General features: G+C 36.4%; 1 protein-coding gene across 2 annotated transcripts in view; it reads right to left on the reverse strand.

The window, feature by feature from the left end:
* Positions 1-19,703, reverse strand: part of TIAM2 (TIAM Rac1 associated GEF 2) — a 645,041-nt gene extending 625,338 nt beyond the window's left edge. Inside the window, exon 1 of one of the 2 annotated variants that reach the window (XM_053710965.1) lies at positions 19,499-19,703. The gene's annotated coding sequence lies outside the window, so the exon portion shown is untranslated. The remainder of the gene's footprint in view (positions 1-19,498) is intronic. The other variant, XM_053710968.1, reaches the window with a different exon arrangement.
* Positions 19,704-27,586: the final 7,883 nt, after the last annotated feature.

The following is a 27,586-nucleotide window of genomic DNA, read 5'->3' on the forward strand; positions in this document are numbered from 1 at the left end:
TCACGCAATCGTCGATGCGATCGAGTAATTTCAAGGCCTGCTTTTCGTCTTGTAAGTTAAATTTAATGGGACAGTCTACTCAAATTTTTTTATTGTTTAACCCCTTCACCCAAATGGACTTATATATATGTCCTGCAGTACTTTGGCTATCGTACCGCAGGACGTATATATATACGTCCTAGCTTCAGGAAGCTCCAGCACTCTCAGCTGTTAAAGGGACTTAAAACCCCAAATTTTTCTTTAATAATTCTGATAGAACATACAATTATAAACAACTTTCCAATTTACTTCTGTTATCAAATTGTCTTCGTTTTCATGTTATCCTTTGTTGAAAAGCTGTGATGTAAGCTTATGAGTGTACATGTGTCTACAGAACTATATGGCAGCACAATGTTATACATTAGCAGGAGCACTAGATGGCAGCACTATTTCCTGTCATGTAGGGCTTCTGGCATGTGCACGCTACCTACCTAGGTATCCCTTCAACAAAGAATAATAACAAAGCAAATTTGATCATAGAAGTAAATTGGAAACTTTTTTTAAATTGTATTCTGTATCTGAATATTGAAAGAATTTTTTTGGGTTTAATGTCCCTTTAAGTTACAGCCGAGAGCTGGAGCTCCTGAAGCTTCAGGCATCTGTGCGTGTCACCGTCTGTAACAATCGCTGCTGGTGCCGGCGGGAGGTGTAGGCGGGTGGGTGGTCCAGCAGGGGAGGCGGGAGGGAGTAGCCTACCTATGTAAAAAAAATAAATAAAGGGACAGGGAGGGATGGGGCAGCTACGCTACAGAAAAGGGGATCTGGGGGTGTGGGGGACACTAAACTAAAGATTGCGGGTGGGGGTGGAGTGGGGGGGACACTACGCTACGGAAAATATGCTAGAAATAATACAAAATATTTTTATTTATTTATTTAAAAAAAAAAAAAAAGGTTGTTTATAGGTACTGGCAGACAGCTGCCAGTACCTAAGATGGCACCTAACAGTTAGAGGGGGGAGGGTTAAAGAGTTATTTGGGGGATCCTACACTGCAGAAATGATAAAAAATATATTTTAAAAAAAAATTATTTAAAAAAATTATTAAAAAAAGCCTTATTTTCATATTGGCAGACTGTCTGCCAGTACCTAAGATGGGGGTTACAAGGGGGGGGGTGGGGGAGGGAAGAGGTAGGGATCAGGGGGTAGGAAGTTTCAAGTAGGAGGCTAATCTCTACACTAAAGCTAAAATTAACCTTTTAAGCTACCTGATTAACCCCTTCACTGCAGGGAATAATAGAAGTGTGGTGCACAGCAATAAGGTGCCTTCTAATTACCTAAAAGCAATGGCAAAGCCATATATGTCTGTTATTTCTGAACAAAGGGGATCCCAGAGAAACTTTTACAAACATTTGTGCCATGATTGCACAAGCAGTATGTAAATAATTTATGTGAGTAACACAAAGTTTGTGAAAAAAGTACCATTTTTTTTTTTATTTGTCCGCATTTGGCGGTGAAATGGTGGCATGAAATATACCAAAATGGGCCAAGATCAATACCTTGGGTTGTCTACTTAAAAATATATATAGGTTTGAGAGGTAAATAAAAAAAGCAAGGCTCTATTTCTGTTTAAATGGAGTGATAGCAAAAATGCTAAAAATTCTCTGGTATTTTGGGCAAGTTTTTGTCTGAAAGTCCCGGTAGTGAAAGGGTTAATAAGATAGATAATCCCTTTATTTTAGTTTTGCATAACCAACAGTTATATTAATACACTATTTACCTCTGTGATTACCTTGTATGTAAGCCTTTGCAGACTGCCCCCTTATTTCAGTTCTTTTGACACTTGCATATTAGCCAATCAGTGCCCTCTTATAAGTAACTCCACATGCGTGAGCACAATGTTATCTATATGGCACACATGAACTTACGCCCTCTAGCTGTAAAAAAACTGTCAAATAAATGCAGATAAGAGCCAGCCTTCAATGACTTTAAAAATAGCATTTAAGCCTACCTAGGTTTAGCTTTCAACAAAGAATACCAAAGGAACAAAGCAAATTTGATGGCAACAGTAAATTGCAAAATTGTTTAAAATTACATGCCCTATCTGAATCATGAAAGTTTAATTTTGACTAGACTGTCCTTTTAAAAAATGCAGTTTTAATTGCTTTAAACATGTATCTTGAATGCAGATCTGTTTCCAATACAGTAATTCATTTCTGAAGCATGCCTAAAAAAAATAATACAACATGCATCAATAATTTAACCCCTTCAATTATTAAATTAGTGGGCAATCAAGAGGTTAATTCCCTGCTATTTGACAGACCAGATGTGGAACCACTTTAAACCCTTCACTGACCCTTACCTTCATGGGTCCAGGTCGGCACCACAACTGGGGCTTTGAATATAGGGAATGAAACAGAAAGTGTCCTGAGCCTGGGTGCCACATAGACATCTGGCAGCTGGGAAGATGTAATGGGAAGAGGAGAGTTCCAAAATGCCCCACATTTCACTCATGTCAAGAAGAAGAAAAGGGGTTGCATTTTTAGTTACTATCACACCCTGGTTTAATCTTACAAAACACTTAGAACTAAGTTTGTTTTATATGCAAAATAGAAAATTTGGCTGCCCATATTTTAACTGAAAAAAGGACTTCAGCTATTGTGCAGTTATAGGCAAAGTCCTAAATATATGTCCCACGCTGCTTATTACTCCAGGCTACTTAACATTATTCTGATACTTGATATTCAAACTGTTGCTATGCTACTCTGCAGCAAGTGTAAAAGTATCCTGATTCTCATAAAGAATCTTAATTAAAACCTGTTATTTACTAGGCTCGCAAAGCTGTTTAATGTCTTTTATTTAGTGACTGAACTGTCTAAATGCACCATGGGCATGTACCATGTGATTCTGATACATTACTGCCATCAATGACTGAAAACTTTGCTCAGCTTTAATAAAATGTTAACATTTTAGCTGTCAGGTTTGTCTTGAAAAAAAAACATTGTTTAAAAATCAATAAAATGTGACGTTAACACACAGCATGCTATTCAACCCCATGATTCAAAATATAAAAAAATAGCACATTACTTATTGCTTCTTTCAGTAATTATTCCGTTGGACTGAGATTTTGACTATTTACTGTTCTGTTACAGGTCAATGGAAAAAGGCAAAGTTTCCCAAATCATTTTATAAAACTGGTATATTTCATGCTGTAAACTATAACACAGTACAGCCATGGTTTAACCCCTTAAAGGGTTAACGACCTGTGATATACCCTGTACATAGCTGGTCTTTTTGTAGGGATGCCGCTTTCAATAGCGCAGCAAGACCCGCGCTATTATAGCAACATAATCAATTAATGATCAGCAACATACAAGGTACTGGAAAAGGAAAAACACAGAGGCGCCACAATGGCCTAGTACCACCAAACCAAGAGATTCTAATGATGAAACAGATATGTACTCATAAACGTGATGCCACCAATGGTGCTAGTGGGACAGACTGGAACTTTGCAGTAGTCCAGCTCACTGTGCAAGGATAAGCTCTACACCCAGGCAGGAGGATTCCAAGAAATCAACCACCGGCACCTGGATAGGGGTATAGAGCAAAACTGCCATGGCCTAGTACAGTCTAGTAAGGCAGGGTGGTGAGAAGTGATTACACTTACAAGATAGAAAGCACCACCAGGTGCAATACAGGTGAACTGGGACTTCTCAGCCGCCCAGTAGACTGAATTCGCCTGCAAGCAGGATGCACCCCAAGTTACAAACAATGAAGTGATGAAACTCCAAAAAGCAGCAAGTGTATACTAAAAACAATTCTTTATTTTAAAAGCAACGCGTTTCTCAGCCTCTATAGGGCTGTTTCCTCAGGCTATTATATAAAACATTAAAACATACACTTGCTATTTAAAGGGTATCCAATCCTCTGATTAATTAATTAATTTATGGGTTACATCTGTATATGGGGCTTCAGTTTGCTGGTTACCATGGTAACAAAGCATAAACAACAAAAGGTGTATAGTTAATTAAAAGATTACAGCTGTAAACAGCCCTATAGAGGCTGAGAAACGCTTTGCTTTTAAAATAAAGAATTGTTTTTAGTATACATTTGCTGCTTTTTGGAGTTTCATCACCTCATTGTTTGTAACTTGGAGTGCATCCTGCTTGCAGGCGAATTCAGTCTACTGGGTGGCTGAGAAGTCCCAGTTCACCTGTATTGCACCTGGAGGTGCTTTCTATCTTGTAAGTGTAATCGCTTCTCACCACCCTGCCTTACTAGACTGTACTAGGCTATGGTAGTTTTGCTCTATACCCCTATCCAGGTGCCGGTGGTTGATTTCTTGGAATCCTCCTACCTGGGTGTAGAGCTTATCCTTGCAGAGTGAGCTGGACTACTGCAAAGTTCCAGCCTGCCCCACTAGCACCATTGGGTGCATCACGTTTGTGAGTACATATCTGTTTCATCATAATAATCTCTTGGTTTGGTAGTACTAGGCCATTGTGGCACCTCTGTGTTTTTCCTTTTCCAGTACCCTGTACATTGCTGGTCATTAAGGGATTACGTTGTTATAATAGCGCGGGTCTTGCTGCGAGCGGCAAGACTGCGCTATTGAAAGCGACATCCCTACAGAAAGACCAGCGAATTACAGGGTATATATCGTAGGTCGTTAAGGGAATCCCCTGCCTAAAGGTTTTAAAGTATTTTATTAGTGCACTATTGCCTGTACATAACTGTTTAAGCTCTGCAAACGGGTTACAAACATAGTTAAAAAGTCAGCTTAAGGTCAGCAGTTCACTACTAGGAGCTAGCTGAGCAAATCTGGTGAGTCAATGACAAGAGGTACATGAGTGTAGTCACCAATTACAAGCTAGCTCCTAATACAGCATTGACGCTCCTACCTATGATTTTCAACAAAAGATACCAAAGTAAATTTGATAATAGAAGTGCATTGAAAAAATCTCTTGAAATTGCATGTTTCTATCTGAACTATGAATGTTTAATTTTGACTTTAAATCTCTTTAAAACTAAGTGCAACTTCAATTTAAAATGCTGTTTTATCTTTTTCATTTAATTGTATTTTATTTTGTACTAGGAGAATCCTAGGAGTGAACATTTAGCCAAAGGGAGGCTCTGCAAATGATCTATGTTTGCCCTTTGGTACACTTACCTTTTCTACCTTTTCCTATGGATGAAGTCAAATCTTTGAAGCACAGGCCCATGGCCTTGTCTAACTTTTTTATAGTCACATCTAATCGCATTCAGATGCTGTGAGGTCATCAATAATGTTGCTGGACTATTGTGTAACCAGCAGCGAAACCTCTGACCACAGCTATACAAGCCGTACACACAGTATTGCAGCACCACTGCAGATACAGTAAGCTATTTCAGTACTAGTTTAAATAGATAAAACCACATTTTAAATTGTACTCGAAAGGATGCATAGAATGATGGGTATCACAGTTTTAAATGGTAGATTCTTAGTTTAGAGCTCAAACACTTAGGGCCAGATTACAAGTGGAGCGCTAATTAACGCTCCCGTTTGGGCGTTAACTGCGCTAAAAGTAAGCTTTTTGCGTGCGTCGGGTTGCGCTCATATTAAGGGATCAAGTTATCAAGCTCCATAACTTGTCCGCCTGCTCTGGGGCGGTGGAAAGAAATCAACCCGATCTAATATGATTGGGTTGATTGACACCCCCTGCTAGCGGTCAATCTGCAGGGGGCAGCATCGCGCCATCAGTTCACAAGAACTGCTGGTGCATTGATAAATGCCGACAGCGTATGCTGACAGCATTTATCGATGTGCAGCGGACATGATACGCTACATCGTATCATGTCCGCTCGCACTTAGAAAAAAACTAACACCCTACTTGCATGCAAACCCGATCGCATATTCTCATGTACACTAACCCAACATGAAAATATTAATATTTCACAATCCAATGTTCTTCACAAAGCAGCATATATTTTGCAAAACCGTTAACCAGGGCTCTGAGGATGCAATTATCATTCTAGCGTAAATCGTGATTGCCCTCAAGTGATCGCGTTTATTTTCAACTCGTAATACGAACGATAAGCCCGACGAGTGCAAACACCGGTTTTTTAAAACAGGATTACCAATCAATACAAAAGTGAAATATTTTATGAGGTTCAGTTTAGAAGTCTGAGATTTTTTTATTTTTTTTTAAAGACAACCCAGGGATATAAAACCAAAAAAAATGTTTCTTGTGTGATTCAGACAGAGCAAACCATTTTTAAAAAGTTTCCAATTTACTTCTATTATCAAATTTGCTTTGTTCCCATGGTATTCTTTTGCTCAAGTGACACTTAGGTAGGTGTCTGTAAAACTAAATGGCAGGCAGTAGTGCTGCCATCTAGTGTTCTTGCAAATGAATAACATTCTTTCAAAACTGCTGTCACATAGTGTACCAGGCACTTGCATGTTCCTTAGCTTTTGTTTAAGAGAACAAAGAAAATTTGACATTACAAGTAAATTAGAAAGTTGTTTAAAATTGCATGCTCTATATGAAGGGAAAAAAATTGGGTTTCATGTACCTTTAAATTTAAATTGACACATAATTGCTAGGATATATTTCTTTCAGACAGCAAGTTGGTTAATATTTTAGTTTCTTGGATATAAATGTTTGAAAGCATAGCACATTGTTGCATGTGTGGACATAACTAATAAATATATATTTATTTATTTTTTACCTCACGGACAGTAAATATTTTTGTATTTTTTTGTTCAACACATGCACAGTTGATGTTTTGTTTACAGATTATCCAGTCCAGGAACAGAACAAAGAGAGAGTTCATTTGTGTACACATTTCAACTGTGTACATGGGCATTCATAAGAATTATTTCTATATTATAAATATATATTTATTTATTTTTTGCGGGGGAGACACAAAAAGACATACTAAAATTATTTTGTGATTCAGGCAGAGAATATAATTTAAAAAAAAGTTTCCAATTTACTTCTACTATCAAATTTGCTTGTAACATAAGAAGAGAGAACTAAAAGGGACAAAGATATTCCACACTGAGAAAATAACCTGTGCAGTAGGTAATAGTTAGCAAAACAAGCACAGTGGCATGTGCTTATTAAAACAGTTTTTTTGGCAACAACCTGCCTGGTTGACTTTTTTTGTGTTTCCCCATCTGTTAGATGAAAAGATATAAACTAAATAAATACTTGATTTCAAGGTGCTGCTGATGGTGCAATCTGGCCAGTTAATTAGAATGAACTGTTCTCTTCTACAAGCAGTTCTATCTAAAAGAGGAATTTCCTTTGGGCAGGCACCAAGCACAGCTTAAGCTGTTATTACTCGTACTGACTCCAAAGAATGCAGTCTTCTTTCCCATTCCCGCAATCAGCCGAAAAGCCTGTTGCCGATGCTGACGTGTTTCCTCTGCACTAGTGTTGATATTCTTTGGTATATTAGCAACAGTGAGGCTCAGCTAATGCCTTTCCAGCTAAACTCAGGCTTACAATTTTGAGTTTAGAGGATTGTTATTACATACTCTTCAAAAGCTCACAATAACAGAAAAACAAAACAGGCACATCAGTCACACTAGCAGTGTTTTAGTTAAACTACATTCATTTGATGCTTTAAGATCTTTCTATATAAGAATAAAAAATGTCCCATGCTTCTTTATGTTCTTCAGCAGGACACTAGCAGGCTGGGCTCTAAGATATCCCATTTTGCACTTGGAACAAGTAGTAAAGGTTTCCTATGGAATTTTACTGACTTGTACCCAGTGATGTCACCACTAGCACATGAAAATATTACTCACATATATTCAGTAAAAAGAAGCTGAATTTGTCTCTGGCTACACAGCAGCCAAATGTGCAGCACACAGCAAAGTGGATTGCAAAAGGGGCACTATACAGCAGCTAGGCAAATTCCTCTGCAGTGAAGCTAACTCCTGGCCGATGCCTAGTATACCCATTGACACGCTAACCAAGGCTACAGATATTTTAAAAATCTGATCTATGACATTATTCTTTAAAGGTAATGTAAAATAAAATGCTGTTATTCTGGCATTGTATTTTTAAATGGGCATGTAAACCATTATTCATATAGGGCATACAATTTTCAACAGCTTTCAAATTCACCTCTATTATCAAAATTGCTTAATTCTCTTGGCATCCTTTGTTGAAGGGGCATCAATGTGCTATTGGGGGTTGGTTGAACACACCGGGTGAGCCAATGACAAGAGGTATATAGGTGCAGCTACCTCCCTGATGCTCCAACAAAGAATTACTAGATAATTAAAGGGACACTGAACTCAATTTTTTTCTTTCACGATTTAGATAGAGCATGAAATTTTAAGCAACTTTCTAATTTACTCCTATTATCAATTTTTCTTTGTTCTCTTGCTATCTTTATTTTAAAAGCAGGAATGTAAATCTTAGCAGCCAGCCCATTTTAGGTTCAGCCCCATGGATAGCGCTTGCTTATTGGAGGCTTACATTTACCCACCAATAAGCAAGCATAACCCAGGTTCTCAACCAAAAAGGGGCTGGCTCCTATGCATCACATTCCTGCTTTTTAAATAAAGATAGCAAGAGAAAAAAGAAAAATTGATAATAGGAGTAAATTAGAAAGTTGCATAAAATTGCATGCTCTATTTGAATCATAAAAGAAAAAAATTGGGTTTAGTGTCCCTTTAAGCAAATTAGATATTATAAACATAGGAAGGTTGTTTAAAATGACATGCTCTGATTCATTAAAGTTTAATTTTGACTTTACTGCCCCTTTAAACCAATTGCTTTTAACCTCTGCAAAGGGCATAAATACATGAAATATTGTGCTCCTGAAGATAAAGATGCAGCTCTTGGGTCAATAAGGAGCAGGGATTTCTGGGAGTTAGAAGATGTGGGATGTTCCAGGAATGCAATTTTTACTACCTGTTTAGCCCTTTTGAAGAAGTTAAACACATACTAAAAGAAGACAATTTGTTTAAATATAAAATGTTCTAACAAAATATCATTTTTTTATTTTTACAGTAGAATATCCCTTTATGAAAAATCTAAAATCTATATGGGTCAGCACTTTCAGGCATGGAAAAGAAAATATCAATTAATAAGAACCCAAGGCATACTGATTTTCAGATACAATTGTTTATTTATTAATTTAATTGTGAGACAGCAAACATAACCCTTATTTGGAGGGGGATATGGTGCCACTGATGAATACAAAAGATAAATAATAAATAACCAACATGTACAGGGCTTGAAATAAGCAAAGGTTTTCTCTGTATGCAAACTTATAATAATTTGTCTAAATATGTGGGGGTGAAAATCTTTTCGAAATGAAATATCTCCATGGAAACTTGCTGCCACAGTTCAGGAGGGGGCGATTTTTTTTTTTTTAAACAGACAAAAAGCACAACAATGAAAAGGTATACAAGGACTACAACGCTAGCAACTTGCAGTAGGCTTGCTATTATCAGGGAGATTGTTGATTATACTGAACTTAGACTTAGATATGCTGGTCAGTATATTTTGATTTCAGAAATGACAAGACATATGTATATGCATTAAGAAAACATAAGTATTACACAAAAACAGGATTATTTTTTTTTCTGTTTTAAATGCTGTTTGCATTGAATCTTGTCCTTAATAATACAGTCAGTGCTAGGCAACCTCATAGCTGCCAGAGATTTCTGAAAGGCCATGCTAAGCAGTCTTTCTCAATCCCCTCAGGCAAGCAAAGTTTTGTTTTTCTTTAAAAAAAAAAAAAAAAAAAAAAAAGCGAGGAAGTAGGGCTGTTCGCCACAAAAAAACTGCACAATCACTGGGCATGATGTTATGTGAAATCACACAATACCTCCTCCTAAAAAGGTCTACATTAGCACCTACTCTTAATACCCCAGGATGTATATTTTTTCACATGATGTATATTTTTCTCAACTAAGCACTTACCCCTTGACAGCCAGTGACATATAAATCAATTATTTTACCTATTTGGCTGCCAGTAACATACCCAAACAGAAGTGATTTGACCCCCCTTGACTGCCCCTTATGTCTTTCTGCTCCATATTTATAATCAATTTAGATATAGGATGCCCCCTATATTCATCTAACACTCATAGGGGTACATTTACCAAATACTGGGCAGGCATGATTCGTTGTAGCGGATCATGCCTGCCTGGCATTGCTAAATGACGCTCCCTTCACATTTGCAGCCAAGCGGTCGCTAGCAGGGGGTGTAAATCATCCAGATCGGATCCGGATGATTGTAGTTCGCCACCTAAAAGGTGGTTTCATGACTGCTGCTTCTTAACTTATGTTTCCAGCAAGCCGGAAACTTTGCGGGTAGAAAGCAGCATTTGCTGCCTATTAAATCTACCCCATGGACTTTAAGTATCCAGTATTATAGAGAACATTTTACTAGATAGTCTTAAAACCCTAGGAGGTAGTGCAAGTATTAGGTGAGTATATATGTGGCCTAATGACTTACACTTTTAACCATTATAAGTATACTGCAAACTGTATATCAATTAATTTAATAATATCACCTCTGCCATGGAACAGAACATTTTAGCAAACATCCTAACAGAAATATGGAAGAAAAAATACTTTAATATATGTTTAGTAAGATAAATAGTGTTACTAGTGTTTGTGCAAGTACCACAAAACTATGGCTGCCATAATGTTGCATTAAAGAGGCAGCAACATTTTTCTTTCATTATTCAGACAGAGCATGCAATTTTAAACAACTTTCTAATTTACTTCTATTATTAAATATTTAGAATATAATTGCAACAAAGCAAGTTTGATAACAGAAGTAAATTGGAAACCTTTTTTAAATTGTATGCTCTGTCTTAATCACAAAAGGAATTATTTTGGGTTTCATACCCCTTTAAATAAGGACAAATTATGAAAAAATACACAACATTTAAAGTAAATCGTATAAAAACATGGTGAAGTGGGATTGCATTATGAGGAGAGTGTATCATCCTAATTTGACCCTACGACACCATTGCCTAAGTGTCAAAGTGTTCTGCCACTAGTATTTTAGAATTCAGGTTGCCGTGAAAGTTTTAATTGTGCCAATGACGCCAGGAACCCAGTGGTAATCGACAAACGGAGAATCGTTTGTAGTGAGGAACAGCAAAGCCTTTCGGTTCAACGCTCATTACCATTGAGATCTTGTGGGTGCATTTCACTCGGGGCAGGGGGCCAGTAGCCCTGTAATACTCTGCATTGGGGTTTCTTGTTCTCTGCTTTTTGTTTTGCAGGCACCTATTCATTACCATCCACTAGCAGCACGCAATTCTATTGGTAGAAACGATAGGGTGGTACCACCTTTAAGATCATATGCTAGCAGACTTTTATCTCCCATTCTTTGAGGTATATTGTTACAAATATTTTATCTTTTTTAAATATGAATTCATTTTATTTGCAATTTTTCATATAGTTTGCTTATAATATTAAAATGTTTGATGATTTTCAATGATAATATATTTGGCAACTCTTTGTCATTATGTTTTGCACAGTTAGTTTTTTTCTGTAGATGCTTGATGGTGTTTTGGGCTAAGAAGGCATTCAATATTTAATTGACTAACTTATTCCAAGTGTGTTTCCTACTTTGAGATTGTAATAACCTCTAGCATGGAAGTCCCATTGGTGGACATTTTTTGCAGCTCCTTCACTATAAAATCAATAACCAGCTTGCGAGGCAGAAAAACCGCTGCAAGGTAACTATGTAGTTCAGACACAAATATACGATTACAAATCAATAAAATGGGGGACCAAATAAAAAGTGCTATCCTAGATTAAAGAAACACGAGAAACCATCTTTGAATCTATAATGAAGATGTACCCACCCCTATATAATATATATACCGTTTGTCTAAGATAGTAATTAGAAGTCATATCGTAAACATTTATGTAAACAGAATAGCATATTCTAGCTGGATGGATAGTAAACTCTAAATATATAATTAATGCATATGAAAGAGCATTATATAAGAAAACAAAACGTTTTGTCACAACGATTAATCTGACTTACTGGTCTGTGTACAACTAGACACTAGTGACTAATTACTAACTGCCTGATAACTCCAACTATTAGTTTATTGGTGACAGTGAAGTCTCCAGAATTAAAAAAGAAAAAAAAAGTTTATTCATCACAGGCGCATACAGTTTAAAATGTTCTTTTACAGATGCAACAAAGAAAAATGTTACTAGATGCCACTGTTCCTTTAAATATTACACTTTACACGGTATGGAATTATCATGTTGTGTAAATAATATTACACACTACTTTTGCTTGTAGGCAGTGGGCGTTTAAAAGTGCTTTCCCTTCATGAGCTCATAACATTAGACAATTAATAGGCCATTCACTTCAAATGTCAGCACTCATTTGAGTGAGCAGCTGTAAGCAACTTAATAGCTAATAAGGAGAGAGGGGTTTGGTGCTCGTGGGAGGTTACATGTCATATTTACAGTATATTTCTCTCCAAAATATATTCTCCATGAAAGGTGACAAAGGACTTGTCATAGCTCACACAGAATTATTTTTTTCACAGCTGGATTATGTGGTTAGGCTGCTGATAGGGTCATCAGCAGTTTCTGCTTGAGAACAGGAGTTCACTGTGGCTCCAAAATGGTACTTTACCTATGGGTTTAACACCTTTGCAGGGTTTAAACTTATAGATTTGCAGGGTCGATAGTGATAAAATGATATGCTGTAATGAATGAGAGCATGTCATTTTTTCCCCAATATAAAATAGCATTAAAAGGGAAACAAATTATCACGTATATGAAATAGCAACATTGAAAGACGTAAAAATGTTTTTTTGTTTGTACAAAGTAAAGTATTATAGAATAATTTGCAAACAGATTAATTTGCATAACAACTCCCAGAGTTGCACTAAGTACAGAAGAGCACAGTTTTGCAAGTCTGACAAAAAAAGTTAATAAAATTCCAGGTGATAAACTCCCAAAGGTTCCAATGAAATTTAGCTTTAAAAAGCAGAACCTATACTCTTTATTTTATAAGGCTCAATATTCTAAAGTGTAGTAGTCTAGAACTGGCAAAATTATGACATGATGCCCCTTATTAAAAAGGAAGCCAGAGGTCTTCCAGGAAGCATACACCAGTATTACATCAATGTTGGGGGATTATATTTGGAAGTATATCTATGAAAACAAACTCATGGGTGACATTTAGCACAATGTTATGAGAAACAGATCCCAAACTAATCTAATTAGTTCTATTAAAAAGTAAAAACATAGATAAAGGCAAATCAGTTGATTAAATGGAGTGTTTTGATAAACAACAGGAAATAAAGAGGTAATGTAAATCGATCATCATCAAAAGGGACAAAAGTAATGTTGGGTCCTTCGAGGACCATTATTGAGCCTAACTGTTTTTAATATTTTTATAAAAAAAACTGTTTTTATTATTTGTATAAATAAGATAGCTAAGTTATGTATTGTTACTAAATTGTTCAAGGCGACTAGGTCAGTGCAGAATACAACTGCTCTACAAGTAGATTTAAAAAATTGAAAAATGGTCTTGTAAATGGCAAACAGGACGCAGATAACTGTAAACATTTTGGAAACAAAAACTATCATGCTACCTTTTACTAAAATGGCACAAGCCTTGGTGAAACAGTGGAAAAGGGACTGAGTGGTTCTTGTATCCAGAACAATTAAAATTTGTGTTCAGATGCCAGTCAGCGGGCTGCGGGTTCTAATATATTAGCAAGCATTAAAAGGTTAAAACTTATATTGCAGAACTAGAAAGGGGATTGAAAGATTTAAGCTATATGTTGGCAAGAGCACTGTAAATTCAAAGAGATTGGTTTAGAGAAGTCACACTTTAGTTGCTAGGTGAAAGGAGACCGATGATTTAAAGCTCTCTGGTCTGGCGAGATTATCTAATAAGGCTCACCAGTACTATGAGGTCCTTCGGAGAATTTTACAATGCAAATGTTTTTGAGAGCTTTTTTAAAAAAGGGACAATAAACACATTGAGATGTGTATATAAAAGGTTTAGTTATGTGCAATGAAACAACTTTGCAATATATTTACATTATTTATCCCCCCACACACACTTTTCATGATATTTAGCTCTGAAAATTGAGTAATTTCTAATTTAATTTCTAATTCCCATAACTTAAACTGCACCCTACTGACTTCTCAAAGCTAAATCTGCTACATACATATCACTAATTGGCTTTATGAGATAACAACTGCTAAAAACTGTATACTAAAATAGTGGGAGCTAGCCTTGTTGTCTGTGGACTAAAGCCCAGATTGGCTCCTCTGAATAAAGTAAATGGTGGGTGGAGTTTGGCTATTGATAAATAATTGCAGTAAAAAGGATGTTAATGTGTTTTATAAACATTAAAGGGATACTAAACCCAATTTTTATCTTTCATGATTCAGATAGAGCACGAGATTTTAAGAACCTTTCTAATTTACTCCTATTATCATTTTTTCTTCACTCTCATGCTATCTTGATTTGAAAAAGCAGTACTGTAAGTTTTAGAGCCGGACCATTTTTTGTTCAGCTCCTGGGTAGCACTTGCTGATTTGTGGCTAAATGTAGCAAACCAATTAGCAAGCTCTACCAAGGTGCAGAACTAAAAATGGGCCGGCTCCTAACCTTTTATTACTGCTTTTTCAAATCAAGGTAACATGAGAACAAAGAAAAATTTATAATAGGAGTAAATTAGAAAGTTGCTTAAAATTGCATGCTCTTTCTGAATCATGAAAGAAAAAAATGTGGGGTTAGTATCCCTTTAAGACTTGGCTGATGTGTTATTTTATAGCAACACAACAAAAAATGTATTGTAATTACAATGTGTTTACTGTCCATTTAAAGTAATATGAAACCCATTTTTTTTATTTTAGGATTCAGATAGCAATTTTAAGCAACTTTATATTTTAATCTTATTATACATTTTTCATCGTTCTCTTGGTATCTTTATCTGAAAAGTTTATGAGCCGGCCCATTTTTGTTTCAGCACCTGGGTAGTGCTTGCTGATTGGTGTCTAAATGTAGCATTGCATGCTCTATCTGAATAATGAAAGAAACAAATTGGGTTTCATATCCCTTTAAGTAAAACAATTACACATTTTACTGTTACTAATGGAGTTGAAATAAATGAACAGTATTTACTAAACTATTAAAGTCTTGATTGAGAGTGAGATATTTTCTCTACATGATTTCTTTGAGAGTTACCAAGAACTTTTTATTTTTTTATTTTTTAGAAAACCCTGCCTTCATAGTGAGATGACTCCATGTTGCAAAGAATAGCACAGATTTTGCAACATTTAATTATAGCAAATAATCTTGGTTATCTTCTCTTCTTCCAGACTTTTTCTACCACAAAATGGCAAGTGTCATAGTTGGCTCTTTTTGCTTCTTGTGGTTTGCATAGGACAGTGCAAAGTGTCACTGCTCCCGACTCCTCATATGCTCTAGCGCCCCCTCTGGTAAAGCCCCGCCTCACACTTTGAAAACCACGCACTAGCCTAAAGTATCAACTGTTTCTGCAAGAAAACACCCTAAAAGGAAACAAAAATATATAATAGGACACAATGCACCTATGACACAAATGCCCAAAGTGGCATAACTAAGTTTACTAGCACCCTTCTTCTGACTACCATCATATTACTTTCATGATTGCCCTATTCCATACATATACAATGTGTTTAACCCATTTGCAGGTGTTAAATAAATAGTTAAAGTCAGCTGGTGAACCAATGACAAGAGGCATATGAGCGTATTCACCAATCACCAGCAAGATCCCAGTAGTGCATTGTTGCTCCTTAGCCTACCTATGCATCCTTTTCAACAAAGAACATCAAGAGTACAGAGTAAATTTCATAGCAGAAATAAATTAAAAAGTATTTTACTTTCCCCTGCCCGTGTATCATGTGACAGTAATCAGCCAATCACACCTGTATATAGGATACAGGTACTGCGCACAAGGCATAAACTCCACAGCACGGTCCTGTTAAAAGTTTCCAAAGTTTAATGAAGACGTATTTAAAAAAGCATAATCCAAACAATACACACAGTGCTCAGGTGAGAGCAAGGGAGACAGGTAAATCACATGCAAACGGGTTTCGTGCGCATGCGCACTTGTTCGCTGCAATATATACATTTATACTGTGAACTATTGCACATGCTCAGTAGGAGTTGGGGCCTCAGAAATTGTAGATTTAAAAAGACATCACGTTTTGAAGTAAATTGGAAGTTATTTAAAATGCATGCTCTGTATGAAGTTTCATTTTGACTTAAGTATCCCTTTAAAAATGAATTCTCTATCTGAACCATGTAAGTTTAATTTTAACTTTAAAGTGAAAGTAAATCCTAGCGTTTTACAAATGCTAGGATTTACTATTGAAACAAATAAAGGGCACTTTCATTCATGAAGTATAAGATACTTCATGTAGAAAGCTCCTTTATTTGATTCAATCAATCACCGTTTTTAGCTGCTACAGCAGCCCACGGCAAAAAAAAAAAAATTTTGGCTAAGAGGTGACGTTTTCACCTCTTAACCAATAGCCGTGCAGTAAATCCGGCATGGCGCCCACGGGAGCAGGATTTACCGCACTGCTATTGGCTAAGAGGTGAAAACGTCACCTCTTAGCCAAAAAATTTTTTAGCCGTGGGCTGCTGTAGCAGCTAAAAACGGTGATAGATTGAATCAAATAAAGGAGCTTTCTACATGAAGTGTCTTATGCTTCATGAATGAAAGTGCCCTTTATTTGTTTCAATAGTAAATCCTAGCGTTTGTAAAACGCTAGGATTTACTTTCACTTTAAGAAGATTGACAATTTGAGCACACACACACAAACTAAAAAAGGATTATCCCCTCTATACCATCAATTAGTATTTTTTTATCTGGTATGGTGAAAATTGGTGGTAATTCTGTTGGTATGTAGGTGTTATCACAATTCCTTTGTGCATTCAGCAGCAAACACTTGAGTAGAACTTCAATCGTTAGCTCTTCTAAAGCTAGAGATATCAGTGTGCAAACTTGAAAATTGTTTCATCATTTCATCTGAACATCATAACATGAGAATTTGTGTTTACTCATTCTGGATTCAAAAGCAAATTATTAATTAGAATGTGAAATTTAGAGCAGGGGTATCTAGCTCATTGTATCCAGTGGCCACTGGCAGTTTTTTTTTTTTTTAATCCCATGCGGGCCACTTGAACAGAGTGAGTGCTCTGGAACTGGATATACTAAAAACTGGAAGTGACATTTACCCAAGTAGTAGTGCATGGTGGGAGTTGTAGCCCTCAATAGACATACACAGTGTATATTTATCTTGTGAGAGCCAAGTGAAGTGATCATTCTGGATCTGAATAATAAGTGACATTTATCCAAGCAGTGCGTAATGGGAGTCTAGAATGGACGATGCATGCTTGTCTTTATATTTATCATGTGAGTGCCCATTTAGAGCAACTTGTTACACCTCTTATAACCCTAAAAAAAAAGGATGTAGCCAAATTAATAATTTGCTTAATAAATTAGGGAGGACCAGAAGCTATTTTTAGGAGCGCATATGACCCCAGGGCCAGTACTTTGAGACCACTGATTTAGAGTATTCAATTTTTCATTAAACCAAGATGGGCATTCATATGTATCTTCCGATCATTGTCTGTTTCCTAATATAGAACAGCAGCCAATTCATGCTCAGTGTTTAAAATATTTTTAGGAGTTAAAAAAACACTGGGGAAAAAAAAAAGAAATGAAAACAAATCTATTCAAAACCTTTTTAATTGTTAAATGTGACAAGGTAAAAATAATATCTTTAAGCATTATTTATAAATAAAATAGTCTCATCTTTCTTACACAATTCTCCAGAACATAAATTTAATTCCATGTTTAATATGATGACAGACTGTAGACCACACACACATATCTTGCTTTCACCATATCAGTAAACCTCTACACTATCAAAAAATAAAAAAAGGTCAGTAATACTTGGATCTTTGTTACAAAGCCCTTGTTTTTATCTCAAAGGTACTTACACTTTCAAAGAACTGCTTCATATCAATCTCTATACTAAGTATAGCAATGCCCTGTCTGAGTTATTGTTTTCTGCAGATATAAAAAAAAGATGAACTTTAAAAATAAATAAAAATAAAAAACAGCAGAGATCATTTATCATCTCAACTCAAAGGTTGTTCAAAGTCTTCAGGGGGGCTAAAGTATAGATTTTTTTTCCTAGACAAAAGGCCAGTGATGAAAAAAAAAATAGAAAACAACTGCATAAACTTCAAAACAGCAATAGAAGAGGTACAATATCTTGACCCAGAAACATACACTCAGGGCAGGATGGTAGAGATGGAGCACTCTGTGTTGAACACAGGGTGAAGTAGACATGTGAGGGGCTACATAGGAAAAACAAAACAAAAGAGAAACTGGTGGCCCCTAAGCCTTTGGTTGGACAAGGCTTACACTGCTGTAGTATGTGTACTAATTGTACAATATCTATAGATAAACCTACACTGCTATTATACATGTAGACAAGTTTAAAACTGTGTGTAAACACTGGTTGTTTTAGTGACAACAAATAAACCAGAAATGACACAAATACCTTCTGAAATATTCATACAGTTGCTACAGTAACATATTTCCACCATTATTTTAGGCCCATTGCTTGTTGTATCCAGCATGTTAGCACCATACATATAGGTGTTAATGTATGTTAATTGAAAGATATCTGCATATTATAAAAACCTTTACACTCACTCCCACTAAGAGAGAAAATTAAATTGTAAAATGACAATAACATAAACTAGGATCCCTAAAGATACCAGAAAAAAAGAATACAAAACAAAAAAAATAATATTATATATAACACAAATCTCACACATATTTACAAACTAATCCACAGACCTTTACTATACTGCTTCCTCTAAATTAAAAAGCTTACAATATTTAAGGACTACAAAAGTAAACATTGTATTAAAATTTACCTTGACCCAAAACTCACATATGAGTTGTGTTATAATAACTAAAAAAAATAGTTCTAATTACATATTGCACAAAAAATATTAAAGTTTCCCAAATAAACTAGTATGAAGCTTTGCTAGAAATGTCAGGTCCAATTTTTCCTTTCAGAATCTTGAAGCAGCACTCTTTACACAAGGTCTTATTTTCATTAAATAGCATTGAAATGCTAATGACATTGTTAGTTCAGACCTGCAACAGCTGTAATTTATTGAAAAGCCAAATAATAACCAGACTCCAGGCACCATAGCAAGCGCTGGAGAAGGGGGAAAAAAACTCTAATCCAAATAAATGTAATTCTCCTCCCTGCTGGATCCTCAGACTAAATTTAGAGAAAGACAAAAAAAAAAAAGACTATACAAAAAAAAATCTGCGTAACAAGTCACATAGCAGTTATACACAATTCAACATTAATTCCAACATAATGCAAAGTTATGCAACGTATGCAACTCTATGTAACTCGACTGTGCATGCGTAAAATAGATAATACCTGTTTACAAATACATTAAATCGGTGCTTACCTCTTTACAGATGATGGTAAATCTAGAAATCCAGTTTGATGCACTTCAGAAAGTTTTCTTTATTGAGAAAAAAATATGCTATAAACGTTCTATTTTGATTGCAGAAATCTGAGATTTATTTTAAACTTTGTAGCTCTGGTGCTGGCAAGCCACAGCATAAACAAAACAATAAATGTATTTTAATACATTGTTTTAGATCTGGAAAATCCTTGCCTCTGTCTGTCTTCTGTAAGTCTGGGGAATGTCTGGAAAGCATTCCACTCCTCCCGTGCGGCCACACCCATCCAGAACTCCCTTTCACCAATCACAACCGGCAGAGCGCTGTAGGATTTGCATACAGTCTGACTTTCTAGCCAATGAGAGTTAGGATGTGGGTAAATGGGCGTGACCAATACATGTATCATGTACAGGTTTACTAGTGCACTGTACTGTATAATGCTCGCAGTCACTTTGTGCGAGGAGCTCCTTTTTTGACTAGAAATAAACATGAAAAAATGAGTTTGTTTTCACATTTAGAGAGATTAGCTAGATAGCTGTATGATGCAGATGAAACAGATATAGACAATGAGAAAGAAAAATAGAAATGAATGCTGTTTTTTTCCTCTCAAATGTATGTGGGTTGCTGAGCAACGTTTTCACACTTTCAATCCCACTGATAACCAGGTGGCTCAGAAAACAATGACTAAATATAGAAAAAAAAAATGTGACGTATCAGAAAATAAATACGAGCTGTATTTTAAAGGAATTTCATATGTAATTGCCTTTAAAATATTTTCAATAATAAAAAGTCAAGCAATATTTGTGTTGCACTGATCGCACATTTGTATTTGTGCAAAATATATGCAAAACTTGTGCACTTATAGCACTCTCATTTTTTTATTTTTTTTTAAATTGAGCAGTGCACCCCTTAAAGGGACACTGAACCCATTTTTTTTTCTTCCATGATTCAGATTGAGCATGAAATTTTAAGCAACTTTCTAATTTACTCCTATTATCAATTTTTCTTCGTTCTCTTGCTATCTTTATTTTAAAAGCAGGAATGTAAATCTTAGCAGCCACCCCATTTTAGGTTCAGCACTATGGATAGCGCTTGCTTGTTGCAGGCTTACATTTACCCACCAATAAGCAAGCATAACCCAGGTTCTCAACCAAAAATGGGCCGGCTCCTATGCATCACATTCCTGCTTTTTAAATAAAGATAGCAAGAGAACAAAGAAAAATAGATAATAGGAGTAAATTAGAAAGTTGCTTAAAATTGCATGCTCTATCTGAATCATGAAAGAAACACATTGAGTTTAGTGTCCCTTTAAAATTATCCCCTTTTCCATCCCCATATTATTTTTGTTTAGAAAAAAAGAGAAAAAATTATGTCAAAATGTAAAATGATTAAACACATAGGTAAAGTAAGCTCTAAAGCAGTGATGCACTACTGGAAGCTAGGCTGAACACACCTGGTGAGCCAATCACAAGAGATAAATGCGTGTAGCTACCAATGATCAGATAGCTACTAGTTGTGTAGGATATGTACATATTCTTTTTAGAAAAAGATACCAAGAGAACAAAAGTTCATTTTTTGCTTTCTCTGAATCATGCAGCTTTAATTGTCAATTTCCTATCCCTATAATAGACTGCAGCAAGAATAAAATTCAGCCACAATCCCCAAAACATATATATGAAAAATAAATGTAGTTCTATGTTTTGACCAGCGTATGTAATTTTACCTGCCCAGGATGTCAAGATAAATGCCATAAGTAAGTTCCACTCTAGTAGATTTCAATGGGTTATGCAGTTAAAAAAGTAGGTTTATGTTGACATGGTACTAAATAAACCCTTTTTCATATGAGGATATTGCACAGGTAACAGTTTTTTTTCCGCATTAGCTTTTCTTGCAGATAATTATTTTGAAATATTGGAGCAGCATCTGTTAATTAAAATAAATATTTATTTCAGTAAGGTAAACGTTATATGAAATTATTCTTATTTTTTTTTATATATCATACAAACATTTTTTTTTTTTAATCTAAAATAGTTTTTAAAAGCTATTGATTTAATCAATTAATTAACCAACTAATTAATTAATTCATTCATTCATTCATGTATTATGTATGTATTATTTTAAAAGCTTATCCATATCCATCAATACAGCTATAAAAGTTGTCTTTACCAGCCAAAATATAACTGATACTGAAGCAGAACTGTAGTGCTCTAGAATCTGAACACCCCTAGCAACCACTGCTCAAACCATTAGCAGGTACTAGGGTACAACATGGAAAAATATTCCCCATTTGAAGACTGTACTTTCACGTATTTATTTGTTTAACCTGTTAACGACGTTAGGACGTTCCCTGACATCCTTAAAACCCTGGGCTTTAACGACATTAAGATGGCATGAAACATTCTAACTTCTATGGCCCCCCGCTCCCCCCATAATACTGATCCGCTAGATCCGACACCGAGACTTGCCTGGCAACTAAGGCAGTCCCCCAGGATCCACTCAGTGTGTTGGACTGCAGTGACAACCATTCAATGATACAATGTGACAGCCAATGATTGTAATCAGCTGTCTGTGCTGCCTCTGCCTCTCTCTCTTTCCTCTGTGTGATCTAAGACGAGAGAGGCAGAGAGATCACTGCTACAAAATGTCACACACAGTTATATATATATATATATTATTAATATAAAAAGGCTAGTTTATTAAAATAATAATAATAATAATAATAATAATAAACCTTTAACCCTTTAAGGACACAGCTTTCAGTTTGCTCAATTGTTTTATGACGGAAAAATTCCATCATATGTCCTTAAGAGGTTAACTGCTGATCACAGTTATTGCTCACAGTACTGTTTTAACTGCCTGGTTTTCTGCATTTGAATGATAATGTCCAGTGCCCCCCCTAGAAATGACCCCATGTATGATAGGCTATATAAGATATGGCCCCTGGTAAAACACCTGTCTGAAAAGTTTGCAGAAAATGACACCCCTGATGAGAACATCCGTGTAGATGAGTCACTGATGAAATTTAAGGTCTTTTTAAGAAATATATTCCATCTAAGCATTCACGCTATGGAATAACATTTTATAAATTGTGCGACTGCACAGCAGATTATACCTGGGCATTTATAAAGGGAAAGATAGCCATCTTGATCCACCTTGTTGTCCAGATTTTATGGGCACAAATTACAAGATAGTGTGGGATCTCCTCCTACCCTTGTTGAACAAAGGCTACCATCTATGGGTCAACAACTACTATAGCAGCATATATTTGTTTCGAAATTTATTTTATTTTGAAGCCCTGGCCTGTGGCACAGTGCACAAAAATTGCACTGGTTTTCCTCAGAAGCTGACATATGGCAAAAAATGTAGCCGCACAACATTAGCTTTACACCATGATAAAGTGCTGGCTCTTCGGTATACTGACAAAAAAGACATGTACACACTGTCCACAACGCATGATGAAGCTACAGTGCAAGTGTCTGTCAGAGGAAAGGATGCACAAATCCAAAAACCAAAGTGCATTGTTGAGTACAGCAAATATATGGGAGGGGGGGGGGGGGGTAGATTTAGCTGATCATTGCATACAACTATATCTGGTTCACTCAAAATTAGCCGTATACTTAACACAGATACTGTAGCAGTCTATAATTCATATATGCTGTACAAAAAAGCAGGCGCAGGGAGGGTGTGGAGCTTGCTGGGCGCTGTAAATAGATACTACTCTGTAAAGCTCTGTAGACCTGTGGAGCTCTCTGCACTTCATACGAACTCCCTGAGCTTTAATCGAGTTATACATGGCTCGATGAATATGAGGGTGGCCGGCTGACGTTTTTCTCTTGTTGCTCCGGATTCCCTATATGGCACTGGTGGGGAGTGACTTTAACTACAAGGAACAAGGCCCTCCATCACCAGTTCAGCAGCTTTCTCTGTGAGTAATCCGAGGGCTTTGCAGATTTCCCACAGCATAAAACTCAAGCTCCAATCTCTGCAAGAACTCATTATCAGAGGACATACCAGCCCTGGTAAGGTTTAGGATTAATTCCTTACCCATACCTGTATACTGTTGAAGGCTGAAATGGAGGCCTAGTTGGGACTGATGTATCTCTCTATGCAGTGTAGAGTAAACTAACTATTCACCATACAAACCCATTACTGGATATATCCCTAAAGCATACATTTCCATACATTGCAGCTCAATAGACTTATTTAACCCCTTAATGACCACAGCACTTTTCCATTTTCTGTCAGTTTGGGACCAAGGCTATTTTGACATTTTTGGGGTGTTTGTATTTAGCTGTAATTTTCATCTTACTCATTTACTGTACCCACACATATTATATACCGTTTTTCTCGCCATTAAATGGACTTTCTAAAGATACCATTATTTTCATCATACCTTATAATTTACAATAAAAAAAATGATAAAATATGAGGAAAAATGGAAAAAAACACACTTTTTCTAACTTTGACCCCCAAAATCTGTTACATATCTAAAACCACCAAAAAACACCCATGCTAAATAGTTTCTAAATTTTGTCCTGAGTTTAGAAATACCCAATGTTTACATGTTCTTTGCTTTTTTTGCAAGTTGTGAAATATTATGTACAGCGCCAATGTAGGCTAAGGGATAAATATAAACACTGAAAAATGAGATGTAGAACTGCTAAGGCTAAAAGGATTTAATACAAAATAGAATAGTATTTTGTTACAAATAATGGATAAAAACAATGGTATAAGTTGAAGAGGTTAAAATATGTTTGAAATCCCTATAAAAAACTCACAATGCGTTAAATGACAGTAGGATCCAAGGGTAATGTGATGAGAAATATGAAATAATAATATTGTAAACTCCACGTGTGAGTGCGAATAAACAAATAAGCGAAGTGTTTTTGCAGCATAGATGTGCAAAGTGTTTTTACAGCATAAGTGAGCAGCCAAGTGTGATAATGAAAGTATGAACACAGTATGCAAATACAAGAAGAAAGTCAAAAACCAATCCACAAAGTAATAATCAAAAATTCACAAAAAATAACTGAACAGTCCTGATGACACTGCAGTGCAAAAAAGAACAAAAAATGAACAAAAAATGATAATCACAGGTGAGTTAATACCAATGAGTGACAAAAATGTGGAAAAATGAGATGAGGTGACACAGGGAAAAAATTATAAAAATGGAAAAAATAAGTGGAAAAAATAAGATCAAAAAAATCCAGTGAAAAAGCGAAAAAACAGAAGTGATGTTCAACAAATGTTAATAAAGATCAAAAAAAGGAACAAAAGTTGTGTTGTAATCCAAATAACAGTAAATTAGAAATAGAGTCACATGAAGGAACCTTGAATCCTGAGGGGGAGAGTTCCTAGGTGAATCCTGACAGCGGTCAGCTCTTTGTCCAATGTCCTAGAAATGTCCCTGTAAAAAAAGGTCTACGCGTTTCGGCCCCCAAAAAAGGGCCTTTATCAAGAGTCTTGATAAAGGCCCTTTTTTTGGGGGGCCGAAACGTGTAGACCTGTTGGTAAGCACTATTCCAAGATTTTAACTACTCTAAGGACTTGTTACGCTATGTTAATCCTTTTTTTACAGGGACATTTCTAGGACATTGGACAAAGAGCTGACCGCTGTCAGGATTCACCTAGGAACTCTCCCCCTCAGGATTCAAGGTTCCTTCATGTGATTCTATTTCTAATTTACTGTTATTTGGATTACAACACAACTTTTGTTCCTTTTTTTGATCTTTATTAACATTTGTTGAACATCACTTCTGTTTTTTCGCTTTTTCACTGGATTTTTTGATCTTATTTTTTCCACTTATTTTTTCCATTTTTATAATTTTTTCCCTGTGTCACCTCATCTCATTTTTCCACATTTTTGTCACTCATTGGTATTAACTCACCTGTGATTATCATTTTTTGTTCATTTTTTGTTCTTTTTTGCACTGCAGTGTCATCAGGACTGTTCAGTTATTTTTTGTGAATTTTTGATTATTACTTTGTGGATTGGTTTTTGACTTTCTTCTTGTATTTGCATACAGTGTTCATACTTTCATTATCACACTTGGCTGCTCACTTATGCTGTAAAAACACTTTGCACATCTATGCTGCAAAAACACTTCGCTTATTTGTTTATTCGCACTCACACGTGGAGTTTACAATATTATTATTTCATATTTCTCATCACATTACCCTTGGATCCTACTGTCATTTAACGCATTGTGAGTTTTTTATAGGGATTTCAAACATATTTTAACCTCTTCAACTTATACCATTGTTTTTATCCATTATTTGTAACAAAATACTATTCTATTTTGTATTAAATCCTTTTAGCCTTAGCAGTTCTACATCTCATTTTTCAGTGTTTATATTTATCCCTTAGCCTACATTGGCGCTGTACATAATATTTCACTACTAGTTCTTTCCTTTGGGGGTTGGTTAGACCCTTTATTTGTATTCAGCTCAAGGGATTGTCTCAGCGCTTGGCTACTACACCATATTTTCTTTTTTTGCAAGTTATAGGGCCATAAATACAAGTAGCACTTTGCTATTTCCAAACCATTTTTCTTCCAAAATTAGCGCTAGTTACATTAGAACACTAATATCTTTCAGGAATCCCTGAATATCCCTTGACATGTATATATATTTTTTTTAGTAGACATCCCAAAGTATTGATCTAGGCCAATTTTGGTATATTTCATACCACCATTTCACCGCCAAATGCGATCAAATACAAAAAATCGTTCACTTTTTCACAAATTTTTTCACAAACTTTCGGTTTCTCACTGAAATTATTTACAAACAACTTGTGCAATTATGGCATAAATGGTTGTAAATTCTTCTCTGGGATCCCCTTTGTTCAGAAATAGCAGACATATATAGCTTTGGCGTTGCTTTTTGGTAATTAGAAGGCCGCTAAATGCCACTGCGCACCACAAGTGTATTATGCCCAGCAGTTAAGCGGTTAATTAGGGAGCTTTTAGGGAGCTTGTAGGGTTAATTTTAGCTTTAGTGTAGTGTAGTAGACAACCCCAAGTATTGATCTAGGCACATTTTGGTATATTTCATGCCACCATTTCACCGCCAAATGCGATCAAATTAAAAAAAAAAACGTAAAATTTTTCACAATTTTAGGTTTCTCACTGAAATCATTTACAAACAGCTTGTGCAATTATGGCACAAATGGTTGTAAATGCTTGTCTGGGATCCCCTTTGTTCAGAAATAGCAGACATATATGACTTTGGCGTTGCTTTCTGGTAATTAGAAGGCCGCTAAATCCTGCTGCGCCTCACACGTGTATTATGGCTAGCAGTGAAGGGGTTAATTAGGGAGTTTGTAGGGAGCTTGCAGGGTTAATTTTAGCTTTAGTGTAGAGATCAGCCTCCCATCTGACACATCCCACCCCCTGATCCCTCCCAAACAGCTCCCTTCCCTCCCCCACCCCACAATTGTCCCCACCATCTTAAGTACTGGCAGAAAGTCTGCCAGTACTAAAATAAAAGGGTTTTTAAAAAAAAATAAAAAATTTTTTTTAGCATACTTACATATGCTACTGTGTAGGATCCCCCGCTTAGCCCCCAACCTCCCTGATCCCCCCCAAAACCGCTCTCTAACCCTCCCCTCTGCCTTATTGGGGGCCATCTTGGGTACTGGCAGCTGTCTGCCAGTACCCAGTTTGCAATAAAAAGTGCTTTTTTGTTTATCTTTTTTTTCTGTAGTGTAGCTTCCCCAACCCCCCCCCCCCCACCCCCCACAGACAAACCCCCACCACCTTGCTGATCGTATTTATTGTTTTTGACATTTTTGACTTTTTATTTTCAGCATTTTCTGTAGTGAAGCGGTTCCCACCGCTCCCTCCCCGTGCACGCGCCCGCCCCCACCCTCCCGTGCACGCGCCCGTGCGCGCCCCAGCCACCCCCGCCCACAATCCCGCCCCCTTCACATAACCAGGGCCATCGATGGCCGCCACCCGCCTCCCGGTCCGGCTCCCAACCACCAACGCAGCAAGCCACCAATCTCCGGTGCAGAGAGGGCCACAGAGTGGCTCTCTCTGCACCGGATGGCTTAAAAAGGTTATTGCAGGATGCCTCCATATCGAGGCATC

This window comes from Bombina bombina, chromosome 4 (assembly GCF_027579735.1).
Source record: "Bombina bombina isolate aBomBom1 chromosome 4, aBomBom1.pri, whole genome shotgun sequence".
NCBI lineage: Eukaryota > Metazoa > Chordata > Amphibia > Anura > Bombinatoridae > Bombina > Bombina bombina.